This window comes from Cygnus atratus, chromosome 1, assembly GCF_013377495.2.
Source record: "Cygnus atratus isolate AKBS03 ecotype Queensland, Australia chromosome 1, CAtr_DNAZoo_HiC_assembly, whole genome shotgun sequence".
NCBI classification, from domain to species: Eukaryota; Metazoa; Chordata; class Aves; order Anseriformes; family Anatidae; genus Cygnus; species Cygnus atratus.
Window position 1 is genome coordinate 195,772,525 of NC_066362.1, and position 15,153 is coordinate 195,787,677.

General features: G+C 34.1%; 1 protein-coding gene across 1 annotated transcript in view; it reads right to left on the reverse strand.

Annotated features, from left to right (window-relative positions):
* CNTN5 (contactin 5) overlaps window positions 1–15,153 on the reverse strand; it is a 680,315-nt gene that overhangs the window by 603,990 nt on the left and 61,172 nt on the right.

Below are 15,153 nucleotides of genomic sequence, written 5' to 3' on the forward strand. Positions count from 1 at the left end.
TAGAGTTTCATTAACAACAAACATATAGGCATAGTTGCAGGAAAAAAAAAAAAAAAAACTTCACTAATTCCACTGAATACGTGTGGTGTTAGTTTCCATTTACAACTGACTGAATAACAGAAAATGAAGCCTCTCAAACCCCTGTTTTCTTCTTTCATTTCATGAAAGGCCAAAGGAAATATTCAGCCAATCCAGACATCTAAACTGGTCAAATGTTGCTGGCTCAAAACTTGATGATATGAGCAATAAAACGGGCACAATGATGTTGAAACCAACGGTGTAATTGTATGCTTGCACTTAATATAAACTCCCAAAGTAATTGAAATCAACTCATGTTGTTGAAATATATCTGGGATATAAGGAAAGTATACTGAAAGAAATAATTGTGTATATTTTCCAGTTCACTTAAATAGTTAATATAAATATCACCATCTACTGGCAGAAAAAAATATGTAACGATTGTTCACAAGTTTGCAGGACCAATAAAGTTAAAGATGTGAATGGAGTCCAGCTTACATAGCTCTTAAAAATCTGCAGAAAAGCTGTGAACTTCTTTGCTGCCTGGCAACATCCACAGATTTTGCCCAAGTTGTTACACGAAGCTGTAGGTTGCTTGCTGAGCAGCTTCACACACTTCAGCAAAATTACCCTGTGTGATCAAGATGCTCATCTCATTTAACAGGAATTATCTTAATTTGGTTTTACAGAAAGCTTTTTCATACTTGCTATACTCTTTGCTCCACATAAAAATAATCTTAGTTTATTTTTGAGGTTTATTCCTGTAGCACTAGTTGTTACCAAGTGTTCCTCATATTAGTGTGAATTTTTTTTATCTCTAACTTCAATGTGGAAAAATTTCTGAGATAGGAATTCTCCTGTTTTCTCAACTGTGAGGCTAGTTTTCTTAGTAATGGACAGGGGAAAAAGATATTAAAAGAAGGGTAGCCTGGATTTTTATTTGCCTTCTGGTATCTGAGTCCTTAATATGTTCTTCCTTTGTGTTTTTAGGGTTTTTGTGTAAACCTGAGGGCTAAGCATTTAGTAATTTTGATAAAAGCTTGGAGTTTCTTGTTCTCAGTTCCCTCTAGGAACTGAAGCTTTAAGTAAAACATTAAATAGCACAGGACTTGTAGTAAAATTGCTGACAGTTTGCAAGACTCAGCTTGACCTGATTTGGTTTGAAACAAATAAAATAGTTGTGAATAGAAAGATGTCAAAAGAAAATAATAATAATAAAAAAAAAGCAGAATATTACCACAGTTTGGATAACAGAAGATGAGGAGAAAACAAAAGAAAAAAAGCTAGTAATTGAGAAGTTTATCATAAGGGAATGGAAATACTGGAAATTGAATATAGAGATAGTAGAGTAGGTTTTAGAAAAAAAGGCCGATGACCTGGGAGACATAAAAGTGTCCTCTCCAGAAGGAAAAATGGAAAACCAAGGAGGGCAGTGTTATGAAAGTCAGAAAAGAGCAAGGTAGAAGTATAGATGGACCTGGAAAGACTGGGAAGAGTAAGGATAAAGTAGAGACTTAGAAATTTGGCCAGAATTTACACATTGCTTTAGATCTGAGCAGGATTCCTCTAAACAGAGAACATAGCTGGGAAGATATATTTGAAATACAGTAGTAACAAGACAATAGATCAGTTCGTTAATGCCTTACTATAGACTGGGTTCCTGCAACTGTTTTAATACGATAAACTAATAATTTCATACTAGAGGACATCCTAGTAAAGAGCAGGAACTGGTATTGCTGACTATACCTCTTGCTACGATCCTGCTGATGGTGCAGCAGTACTGGAAGATAGGAAGTTCAACAAAATCTCTGTGTAAGGTGGAGGTGATTACAAAGAAGATCTGAGGTGTTATCTTCAACAGTAGTAACACAAGCAGTGATTCTTCATGCTGTGGCTGCAAGAAATGACATGGTCTGTAGGTAGTAGGAAATGGGTGAGCCCAAAGTAAAAGCTTTTGGAAAGGTATATAAAAAGATGTATAAAACATTCAGAAGGGTTGAGGGACTGAAGAACATCAAGACTTTTCTTTTTATGTCATTAGTCACCCTTAAATCACAAGGCCACTTTTCCACAAATTTTAACCCTGCCTTTAGTGTCTGGAAACACAGAGCATACAGCCTGTATTCAGTGGACATAATAAGCAGAACCAAATGCTTGTGCTTTGAGTTTATCTTAAGATAATGTCTTAAGGTATTGCTACAGAGTAGATTTTTGCTGCTCTAAGACCTCGCTTACTTTTCCATTCTGTTAGACATACATTGTATTCTTCTGTTTTCACCTTCCTCCCCCTTATTATTTTGGTAACTACCTCTTTTTTTGCTTCTCTAGCCAGAGGAGCACTTTAGAACAACCTTAGAGCTTGTAACTGATCCCTCCTGACAACTGCATTAGTACTAAAAGGAACAAAATCAGGACGTCTAATGGGACCAACAAATTTATCAGTAGTCCTTTTGGTAAAGAGGTCAGCAGATGATTTCACAATACTCAATAAAAATATAAAAAAATAACTACCCTTTCTAGAAAATAAATAAATCAATAAAAATCTTTCATACAAATCCTCTGCTTATAAAACACAAAGTCAAAGCTTTGAAGATTAGCATCTTTCTATCAATTAGCTACTGATGCTGTCTAATTTTATTTACAATACCGTCTTTGAGAAAATAAGAATGTGAGAAGACTCTTCACAATCACAGCTCGATGTCTAAGGTAATTGGCAAATGAAATATCATTCCTTACAAAGCAAAGCCAGGAAAAATAATTCAGCATCTCAAGCAGTAAAAGACACCTTTTCCCTATTTTAGAGAAATGTTGAATGTAGAAATCAGGAAAAAAGGACCACTAGAAATCTGATTTCTTACTTTCCCAAGCTATATAGTGAAACATCATAAAGAAACACTGCGGTGATCAGGGCACAATCTTGCATGATGCCAACAAATTCCCAGGGTTTACTCTCACTCTTTAACAATAACAGAATTTCTCATTTCTGTAGCAAACCTTTCTGAATCACAACCTCAAACGCATTTCCATACCATCCATGAGTCTAAGCAACAAAGTTATGATATCTAGGTCATTGATTAAGACTGAAGTATGGAAATGATGCACACTGAATTCACATTGTAAGCCACCCTATTTATGTCTATACCCTGTGTCCTGGCCCATGCTCTCATTGCAGTCTAGAATGAGGCAACTTACTTTCCAGACGAAGGAACTCACAGAGGGCACAAGGGGGATGGATACATACCTGAATTTTGCCTTCACAGGAGATTTGGACATAATTTGTTTAAGCCATTTGGTTCTAAGAAACTGATCAAAAAGTTTTACACAAGGCAGTTCAGACATTTACTTATCTAACTTTATAAACCAGGAATATAGCCAGAGGAGCCTCAGACCTTCACCCTAGAATCCCATGGACAGTGTAGACAAATAGGCATTTTTAGGGCTCAATTCATGTGAACTATTTCAGATTTCTAAGTCATGATGAGATGAATCATGTTCCACAAGTGGCTATTTCTCTTCCCTGACTATAAAAAGTCACCATGCTGTCTGGCTCAGACATATACATCCACATTAAGGAAAGATATTTCAAGATAGGTGAGCTTAATCTTACACATGGAGGCTAAAGATTAGCTTTCAAAAGATATATGTGGGCAAGTATCATGGCATGATTTTCCAATATACTAAGATGCTTAGGCACTTTTTTAAACCGCTCTGGATGCCCAACTGCAATCTTTGATAATTACATACTTCTACCAAATTTGTCTGGTTAAAAAAAAAAAAGGGGGGGGGGGGGAGGGTCCACAGGAAGATGATTTTTCGTTAAAAACAAAGCAAAGCAAAACAAAACAAACAACAATCCTACCACCAGGTAGACACATACAAAGAGACATAGCAAAATTTTAAATGCTGGACTACCAATCCTATCTATACTAGAGGATGCTAAGCACTTGATAGGATCAAACCCTTACATCCAACTGTTGTCCAAAAGTCTAAAAATGACATGATTCTTTCTGCTTTCAATCTTTGCCCAAAGCAATTGAGAAAAATACTCCATATACAAGAAGTTTCCTGTGATTTTTTGTTGTGCCCACAATTTCCCAAACTTAAGAGTAACCAAAACCAGTCCTAGAATATTTAGGAGTGGGACATGTATTTCATGTTACAATTTATGTTTTCTAATATAGCACAGAAGTGCAAATAAACAGAAGAAGCTTTTACTTCAGCTGAAAAATAGAGAGATTGTCTATTCCAAACAGTATGGTTTGGGTAATAAATAAATTAAAAAAAAAAAAAAAGCTTGGAAGCACGGATCACTAACTATGAATAGTAATATACATGTGTTGTCTAATCAGCTGCGAACATATTCTTCTAGTAATTACAATACTTTTTTGTTTGGTTGGGTTTTGTTTTGTCTTATTTTTAGAACCTGAAACCTCCTGCCATCTTACCAGGAAAATATCCAACACCACTAAAAATAGAAAAATATTTCCACAGTATTCAAGTTGCTACCCTGCACATTGTCTAATGTTGGATTCTCTGGAAGCTCCTTAGATGCTGTAGATTTTCAGATTCCTTTGCCAATGTTAATTGACCACTATGATGATTGGAAGACGCAGTAAAGGTCTATTCTAAATGTCTCTATTGACTATAATACATAGACATAATTATTATACTTATAGTACAATGCCATTTTAAGGATGTTTTGTACTATTTAACATTCAAAATAAATTTGTAATGTTACGTTGTTCTGCTCATTCTTCAAACTGCAGTCATAGTAAATTAAACATACAGTTTGAAATGGAATATATTAGCTAATGTCCAAACATTGACTGCCTGACATTACTGTCAGCTGTGTATCATTAATATTCTTATTGAGTGCAATGAGGGGTTGGTTGAATGGCTATTAATGGCCTATGTAGATATGGCTGAAACAAAAAAAAAAAAAAAAAAAAAAAAAGGCTGCTTGTACACAGTTTTTCCAACAGAAAGCATGTATATATACAGCTGAAAAACTTAAATTTATGTGCAATGGAGATCATGGGTTATCAAAAGTAACGCACCACTGCTACATTGGGGTGATATGCAATGACAGTTGCTGCATTTTTTAATGGGAATTACATCTATAAAATTTATGGTAGGAAGAAATACCTTTCCTGCAATTAACACGTGCATACACACAGAGAGTTGTATCCTATAAATATTCATAATCAGAGTTTCATCATTTGACACCATTCTCTATAAGAGCTTAGCTATGTCTGTCAGATTCTTCCAACACTTTAGGGCTTCACAGGTTGTGACTTTTGTAAAGTGTTAAAAAGCTCCTCTGTTATAAAAAGAATAAAGGTTCTGATGATTAATTACTGGTAGTCACCTGCTGCATTACTATCTGGATGAGAACATTAACATGGTAATCATCACTGCAGTCTTCTGAATAAAATAACCATAAAATGAATGAAATAAGACATTCACAGAGTGAATCACCAGTGGAAATGTATGTCTATCAGCTCTATGAGGTATATGATCAAAAGGGTGATCTAGACAGAGCCACCAACTCAGCCAAGCATGAAAGCTGGAAAAGCGAAAAAGCCGGATGTACACAGAGCAACGAATGACAAAAAAAGCTAAACCTGCAGATCCAGAAGGTCAAATTACAACATTCTCATAAAGGTGTAACCACCAATCACTCAGGGTATTTTCTGTTGAGATTGATTCAAAAATTCTAAAGAAACAGCAAAACAAAAATTACCTAAATGAGGTGATGTGTTAATTTCTGTGTGGATCAAGGCTAAAGCTGTGGCAACTGCAGAGCAAGGTAAGAAACAACCATCTAACTACAAAAGATATGTGCATTTTTTTTGTTGTGTTCCAAGAGGCCTAACAACTGAATACTGAAATTCATCCCTTAGGCTACAGAAATGGCTTCTCCTGGCTGATGCACTCCTCTTCAGCTGAATTGCAAACTTTTTAAACTTTGCTGTTTCTATTGCTACATTTTCAGCTACATTTTGCACATGGAACAAATGACACTGATAATCGCAGCCACTCTATAAACAGATGGGGTTTTAGTACGAGTAAATTCTGTGTTGTGAATGACAGGAGCCGACTTTGTGGGCAGAACTTGGTACTTGTGTGAAAGAAGAGGAGAACCAAACCCAAAGAGCTCCAGTCCACAGGACCCACTCACTACATCTCCCCTTTTGACTAGAATGGGCAAAGCATTAACTTTCTCACAGGGGGACTGGAACACCAATGAATAGCACATAAAACATTTATTTTGTAACTTCACTGAACTGATACACGTAACATTTGGTATATTTTTTTATGTTTTAAATGCAACTCTTTGAGAATGAACAAAATGTATTTTTGCCTCTGTTCAAAACCATGCTGGTACATTTTTTCATTTTTACTTTTTTCCGTAAGACCTTGTTTTATTCAGTACATGGAGTGGATAGGTCATGAGGAATGATCAGCTGTTTACGTTTTCTTCATATCCACTTATGCTCATCACTCACTGTATGACCTTTACCTTACATACCATACATCATCCAAACCATGCGCTGAGCTCTGAATAAATATTTGTTTCCTAAGTCTTACATTACAGGCATGCAATATCTGACTGTCTCAAAAGGCAGGCAAGTTATGTTGTCTATCATTACATCTCCCCTATGAAAAAAGGCAAATTTTTGATCATTATTTTATGGTTGGAGATCCAGAGACTTGGCAGAAGGTAAAAGAGGAAACACTGTTGAGGCCAGAATTGCAAAGAAGGAGCAGGAAATATTCATCCTATATCACGAAATGTTAAAAAAATATATATTTTCATTGCTTCACTGATATATATATATATATAGTCACTTTATCAGAAGTTGCCCCAGGGGGTAAGTGGGTAAGAGATTTTGAGAATTATAGGGAGAAGAAAAAAAAAATAATAATAATCAAAGCTTCGTGACTAGCCCTACTTTAGATATGGACAGGTCACGTTTAACCTCTAGCATCTTCTAAGCCTCCCAATAACAAACAGTTAAATGTGTTAAGCAACAATTAAGCATTCATCTTTGGTGTGGAAGAACCATGGTAAAGGCTCTGAGTTTCCATGGTCTATGACTTTATTTCACATTTCCTGTGGACATCTAAGTTGTACCTGAGAAGACTTATTTTCAAGAGCTATCTTAAAGCCTATTCATTTGTATAAAAAATTTCATTTTAAGAGAATAATTTCACAAAAGGTTCCCAGAGAACTATTCTTGGGAAAAGTACCTCACAAAGCTGTTCATTCATTCACATAGCCCTGTCAGTGGTGTTGAGCAGAAAAGAACAGTATGGCAAGAGAAATATCTTGAACAAAGATATTTTGTATGCAATAGTACGTAAAAAAATCAGCAATGATTTGTGTGAAATGATTAGACTGTTTTGTGGTTGCCAGTGATTTGTAATATATAATAATTGTAACTGTTGTGGATCAAGGAAGATACAAGAAGTCCAGATTAGATACAAGCAGTAGCACCGTGTGGATGATGCCAAAAAATAAATAAAAAAATATTTCAGCCCACACTCCAGAAACCAGAGTTGTCCCTTTTTTCCTTTGTCTCAGCTACATGTGTGTTCAGTGCCCATCTAAAGATTCAGGTAGTTTTCTCCTCCCTTTGAGAAGAATAGATGCATTTAACATCTGTATATCCTGGTTAATAGACAGTCTCAATATTACTTGGAGCTTTTGTATAGATGGCATTCATAGTTTAATAATTCCTGTTTAATAATAGTTTAATGTTAACAAAAAAAAAAAAAAGCAACTGTGTATTGGTGTGCAGGTCATAAGAAAAAATCTCGTAGAGCAGGGATCTAAATGGCAAGACTTGTATTTACAGTTTTGACAGCAAAACTATATACGCTGAATGTTTTCTGAGGAAACAGGTTGGGTAGGTCTTGTTCAACTCTTCTTCTCATGTCCAGATCACCAGCTGCTTACACAGGTTTGAATATCTAGTTGTCTGCAGAAAAACAGTCCCACTGATAACTGGATTTGAGTTAATGCTTAAAATTAAGCATATACTGAAATGACCCGTTTGAGGATTATATTACAAAGCACTGTTGGAAAGCATAAAAAGCAATTATAAATTAGTGGGTAATTCTTCCTCAATTATTTTCTTCGTTTCTAAGCCCCTGAGGGCAAGGTCCCTTTAAACCAGTGTGGTATCATTGAACAATATCTAATCAAAATTATTCATTCACCATAACAACATGTTTTTGCAGTTTAGACATTTCTTTGCAAAACAGAAAACATCTGTATACTGATGTTTCAATCAATAATTTTTAGCAGAAATCACCAGTTCCATAATACATAAACACAAATATATGTATACATACACAATATATCTTTTATTTATATTTACATATATATATATATATTTCCATTTTATCAAGTGAAAACAGTATAACATACAGAGACACAGCCCAAGCTTCTTCCTGCAATGGCCACTAAATCTTTTTTCTCTCTCCATAGTAAAGTGTTAGCACCAGAAGCCTAGGTATGTCTAAGTCACTAAGAGATGAAAGCTAGATCCTTGCTTTCACAGACGCAAAAGCCAGTCATTGCCTCATTGCCTTTGTCAGTGGAGACACCAAAGCAGAAAACATGATACTTTAGCCCCAAACAAGTCAATCAAGCTACATACAAATAAAAAGAGCTGTTTTCCAGATATAAGGTAGATACAATAGCACAAGCCCAGATCTGCATTGTTTTTAGTCATTTTGTCATGAAAACTGGAAAAAAAGAAAAGAAAAGAAAAGAAAAGAAAAGAAAAGAAAAGAAAAGAAAAGAAAAGAAAAGAAAAGAAAAGAAAAGAAAAGAAAAGAAAAGAAAAGAAAAGAAAAGAAAAGAAAAGAAAAGAAAAAAGAAAAGAAAAAGTTTGGAAGGTGAAAGATGGAGGCATAAGTGTAGAGTGCTGTGTAGCAAGTGTTCTCACCACTTCGTGATCATTTTAAGGGAACAAAATGTGTTTTCAGATTAAAGAATTCTGGTTGTTGCTGTTATTGTGTGTTTCCTTAATTTTTCCCCAATATTTATATATTTTTTTGCCTTGGATTCAAGTGGGAGGAGTCAGAATTTCTGTGATTTTCTTGATAAACTTTCTCTCAAAAAACATTTTTTTCTGACTAAACTATCACATTCAAATAACCATTCTCATAGTCTCTCAGCTGTCAGACCCTGCACCTCAAATATCCTGTCTATTCATTTTACACCACCCTGTTCCATATAGAATATTCTGAATTTCATATCATTCTTTCGAGGTTATTCTATATTATAGGGTAATAATTGTGCAACTTGATGGATGATCAGTTGACTCTGAGTTTCACTCAAATCTCAAAAGAACACGCTAGTTGAAATATTAAACCAATTACCAATGTTTGAAATAATGCATTGTGACATTAGTGTAAAGCATGAAATTAAGGCAATTGTCACTTAAGAAATAAATTAGGCTAAGAGAAGATAATAAATCTATTAAAAATAAGTAATCAATAAAGATTTCCTCCAAATTACCAAATTATGCAGAGTCAAACATTGGTATATCAGAAGAGAAAAATGATAATATTGTAATAAACCTCCACCTAACTGCCCTGAATTTCACATTGTTCATAGATCTAAGCTAAATATTGACTTCCAGACATAGTCACGTGTCTGTTTTTTGTCAATCTCTTGAACCCAGTACCTGGGATGTTATCAAAATGGCAACACCAAATTCAAATAGTGAGAATGTATGTCAAAAAATATAAGAGTATAATTTTAAAATACTTTTTGATTTTAAAACGCTTTTTGATTTAACAGGGTTCATACTGTTTGGACTTGATGATCTGTAGATACGCAGATATTTAAAGTTTACGTAGACATGTTTTAACATGTTTTTAACATGTTTTAACATGTCTACATACATGAAAATACAACGCTAATCTCCAAAGCTCTAATAAATTGAAGAGAAAAAATTCAACTCAAATAGTCAGTCATACAGCTGAAAGCTCATACTTTGCTAGCTTCCATATGTTATTAATTTTGCTCTCTTATGGACTGTCTTGTAACTAATTAATATATTTATCTATCTGACTTACTGAGAATTTTAACTGCAACCACTTATTTATGTGCTTAGATAAAAGCATGTAAATCGTTCTGTCACAATAAATTAGATTTAACACAAACCTGGAATTAAATATGAAGTGTTAACAGAATCAGAATAAGTTTCCTGTGATGCTTATTCACAAGAACAAAATAGCAGAAATGTAAATTAAGATTATTTTCAATAAAAATACTTGAAGCAAAGTAGAGGTAGATTTTTGACTATGTACAAGTCACTAGAGAATTTAAATTATAAGTTTGAATTATTTTCAAATTTACAAATCTGATTGCAGTTAGCATGGAACTAACAAAAAATCTAGTTATGAGGATAAATTTCTGTGTTGAACTTATTTTCCAGGCTTATCAGAATACATAATGAAAATTACACATACAAACATCTAGCATAAAACATATTTAATGCACCAGAAAACAACTATGAAACTAAGCTTTCTTATATATGCTTTTAATTAAAACCCCTGCTTTTCTGATAAATCTTTTTTGGGGAAAAAAAAAAAAAAAAAGGTCATAAACCTTTACACTCAGGATAAAGCATCCAGTGACACTGATGACCAAGCAAGTAAAACACTCAAAGTTGGATTCTGGAAGTTCCTTTTCTTGTCAGATTGGAAAATTTGTGTAGAGAGAAAATTCTGCAGAAATTACAAATTTTCCAGAGGTGTGAAATTATGATAGGAATTTCAACATCTTTTTTTTTTCTTTCTTTTTTTCTTTCTTTTTTTTTTTTTTTTTCCCAAATCAAATCCTGCAGGTGGATTATTTGCCAGTTATTTTTCACGAGTAGTACTTCTTGAATCTTTCTATTGCAGAATATAAATTAAGACAGTTAATTTCAATCAAAAAGGCTACAGCTGTGAGTGAATTTACATGCTTTCTAGCAATTCTGACTGTCAGTTTTAGCAAACGGAAAAAAGGAAGCAGCCAGTTCATGCTCTGCTAATGCACAAATATAGCAAAGGAAAGAGTATGTACTCGTGCATATGTGCATATTTGGATACATCTCAGAGCTTTGGTTTTGCATAAGACAGCTTGAAGCACTTTAATGGGATATAACTTCCGCTTCCTAAAGTTCAAGAGGCTTTAAAGGTTTTTTTAAATCAGGCAACCAAAATCATTAATCTCCTTAGAAAATCTTGGCAAAACACTGAATTCATATTGACACAAAGACTAGGAGGCAGCAGGCTCAATTAACGAAACCATTTCTCTCCTCTGATGGCTTTGCTCTTTTCTCTCTGAAGTCACCAGGGTAACACTGACTTTATCACAAGCATAGAGAAAGAGCTAATATTTTAGCAGGGGCAACAAACAGGTATGGATAAAATAATTACTGAGACAAGCCAGAATCCAAACCTGAACTCAGTCTGCTTAGTGCATCATTACAGACCAAGAGGCAAGTATGAAAGTGAACATCCTCACTTACTCATAACTGTCCTTTTGCTAAGGTAAGACTGCTTTACTAAACAAAGCGAAGTCTTATAAGGGAGTGAAATGTTAATTAGCTGGGAGGAGACACTATCACCCTGCTTTGATTTTCTGTACCTTAAAAACACAGCAGAAAGCTAGCTTATTAACAGTACTGTTAATTACCTTATGCAGAAGGAAATCAGCAATTATAATGTACTTGCTATTTTTCAGATATTACAATGGCTTGTACACAAATCCCCACCCTCATCCCCAAAAGGAGGGGGAGGGGGTCATTTTCAACTTTGTTGTCTATAAGAAATGATTAAACAGGACCTTATTTATTTATTTATTTATTTATTTTTCAGCAGAAAACATTCAAACATTTTCTTTTCCACTAACAATGTTTTTGATTCTCACACCTATTTTCTGAGAAACCTCAGTGTAAATAATTCCAGTGGGAAAAGTAATGTCCTATTTACTCAGCAAAAGAATGAATGGCCAAATTTGATCATCTTCAGTTCTTTACACCACCAGTTTTATGGCCTGTAACTTTCATAACATTTTGCTTTCACAGTGGAGCTCACTATTTTGAACAGAACCTGAATAAATCCTTACACCCTGAGACTCAGTAAGGTTTCTGTCCTTTTTTGGTAAACTACATCACTATTCACTATATATATATATATATATATATATTTGCAGGTTCATTGTTTTCTTCCATTTTATTCCTAATGATTAAAGCACTTTCAAAGTAAAGAAAGAGACACAATACATACCTTGTCCCACTGGAGCATAAGTTGTATTCTGTATGTGCCTAATCCAAATTGTTTTAATGAGGGAGGAAATATTGAAAATATAATTGAAAACTCTTCTTTATTGCTAGAAAGTTGCCTCACTGATGGTTTTCCGAAGTCACACTTCTCTGATTATTCTTTGTTTATCCGTGGCTTCACTTTACAAAAGTATCCCCCCAAATGTTGAGAACCTTGTATATATGTATGTATATATATATATATCTGTATACATTTTAAAATCTGATTGAAAACTACAAGCAATGAAGACTGGGTTATGTTGGATTCACTGTCCTTCTTCTGGATATTTCTATATAAACCAGGAGAGTACAACTTAGTGAGAATCAACTCTGCCATGTTAAGCTTAAATATGAGTGATTATGTTTTTCAAACATAATCAAAGGTTTAGCAATCTGAGAACAGTTCATTATTATTAAGCTAGGCATGGACTTTCTGGGATGGTATGTGGTTTTCCTCCCTCTTCTGGGCAGCATACTGTATGAGTAGGCAACATGGCTATGAAGTCCACAACTTCACTGCTTTTTACATAGTAATGTACTAAAACACTGTGTATCTGAAGAAGTTAGCAGGTACTAAATTAGCTACCAGAGAGTTTCCTTTGTACTTTTTAATGAGATATGTCTTATTTAAATAAACTTAAATAAAGAAAAATCAAGATAATTCTAAGGCATCAGTTTCGAACTCTCATTGAAATCTATATATAATCAAAAAGTCCTTTAATCTACATGTCTAGCATACAACTAATATCTATAACCACAACATTCAAACCAAGAGGTCTAATATTTGCTTTATAACTATGTTAAATTTTCTTGTTTCCTCAACACATCTTTTCATCCTTTCAAAACCAAACTTGAATGTGTAAAGTTGTTCATATGCAGTTTGCACCTGATTTATATTTAAGATTCATGTCCATCTTCATGGGATTGTGACATAAAAGATTTTCAGCACCTCAGAAAATTAAGCTATACAGTTAAGCATGGGTTTATTACTATATTTTAGATAATCAGTTTGGAAAATCTGGACCTCTTTACGTATATTCTTATCTATACTGTCATGTATATAACATATCTGTGTAGATATTTGTGTGTATATGTATGTAATCAGCTTCTCCATCTAAAAAATGGGGATAATTATTCTTTCTTTACAAGTATCATGAGGTTTCAGTTAGTAATTTCTGGCAACTGGTGTGAGATATTCTTAATAAATAACTACATATGGTAAGTGATAAGGTTAATTATTCTGCTATGACAGAAATCAATTACTATTAAATCATTTCTAGCTAGATAATGAGGCAATCTTAAAAATTTTGATTTGGTGAAACTGACTTGACAGAGTCACATTGGCACCATATGTTGGAAACCCAGGAGACTCTTATGGATATGACAGCATAGCTCACAGAAAGTCCCTGTGCAGGTTCCAAAGGACTGAAAGAGATTATAAAATAAAACATGCCAAATTTTAATTCTTTTTTTTTTTTTTTTTTTTTGGTATGCTTCCATTTGCCATTTGACTCAGCGTGTTACTCTAGAAAATTATTTAATACCCAAACCACAGCATAGAATGAATTCATGGCTTTTCTCGTGAAATGTGAGGTTAAAAATAATTGAAATACTAACTTGAAATAACAAAAACAACAACAAATATTTGATTTTATAATTCTAGCTTTTATGTTTGACTTCAATAGCAAGTACGCTTCTGGAATTAATAAGATTCAGAACTTGTTGATTTTTTGAGTCCATTATTCATGATATTTATCTTTGTTATTTAAGTAAGCATGTTAGGAAGTACACTTAAATTGATATGTAAGGAAGACTAGCAAATAAAGAGTGATTTGTGATGTTGAAACTCTATATATACTTGAATGCTTATATCTCTCCTGCACAGGCAATACACTAGTAGTTGTCTCTCATTCAAAATTCAGTTTTGAATACTGAATTTGCCTCTCTTTGTTATTGACATGAAACGTAGAGCAGTATTAAGTAGTGTTCATGGATGGCTGGATAAGTAAGCCTCTTCCAATGGTGGAACATAGACTTTTGTAAAATAGGAAGTTCAAGCTTTCACATCATTAGTGGAGTTTTAGACCATATGCTGCCAAGCTCAAAGGTAGCCAGGCTGAGCTTTCTGTGTCAAACTCATTATCTCTTACAACAAATGCAGTCTCATGCCTTCTGAAAACAGGAGATGAAAGTCTCAGCTTTCAGTCAAGGTCTGGTTTGTTAGTAATTAGGCTCTATAACACTGTGGAACAGTGTCTTTTTTTTTTTTTTTAAACCCATCTTTTTTTTTTTTCTCTGTTGAATCAAGGATCTTTCAAGTTTCTCTCTCATTCCTGACATTTTATTGCCAGCAGTTACAAATATACAACAGTTCTAACAGTAAGGAGAAACCTCACTGGAAGGTGGTTGTTTTTATCTGATTTGCCATTATGCAATGTTTGAATTTCTCCCTGCATTCTCTCAGCATAAAATAGTTACAAATTCATGAAAAATTTAGTTGTGCACTGTGGGTTGAATATTTTGATAGGAAAATGCAGTGGCCAAGGAAATTGAGAAAGATACCTTTCTTCCAAATCTGGGCGTTTCTTCTTCTCCAGCTCTTCTATTGTTTTCTACTCTAACACTTGTTTTACTTGTTTATTGCCTATGATGCTCCCTGCCTTTCCTTGTATTTGTTTTCTCTCTTGTTTTATTAATCACACTATATTAACTTCACAGAAAAGGTTAGTTTTATCTCAGTAGGTGAGAGACAAACCTAACCCTGCAAACAGGGCTCCCCTTAGGAACCATAAGCAGATTT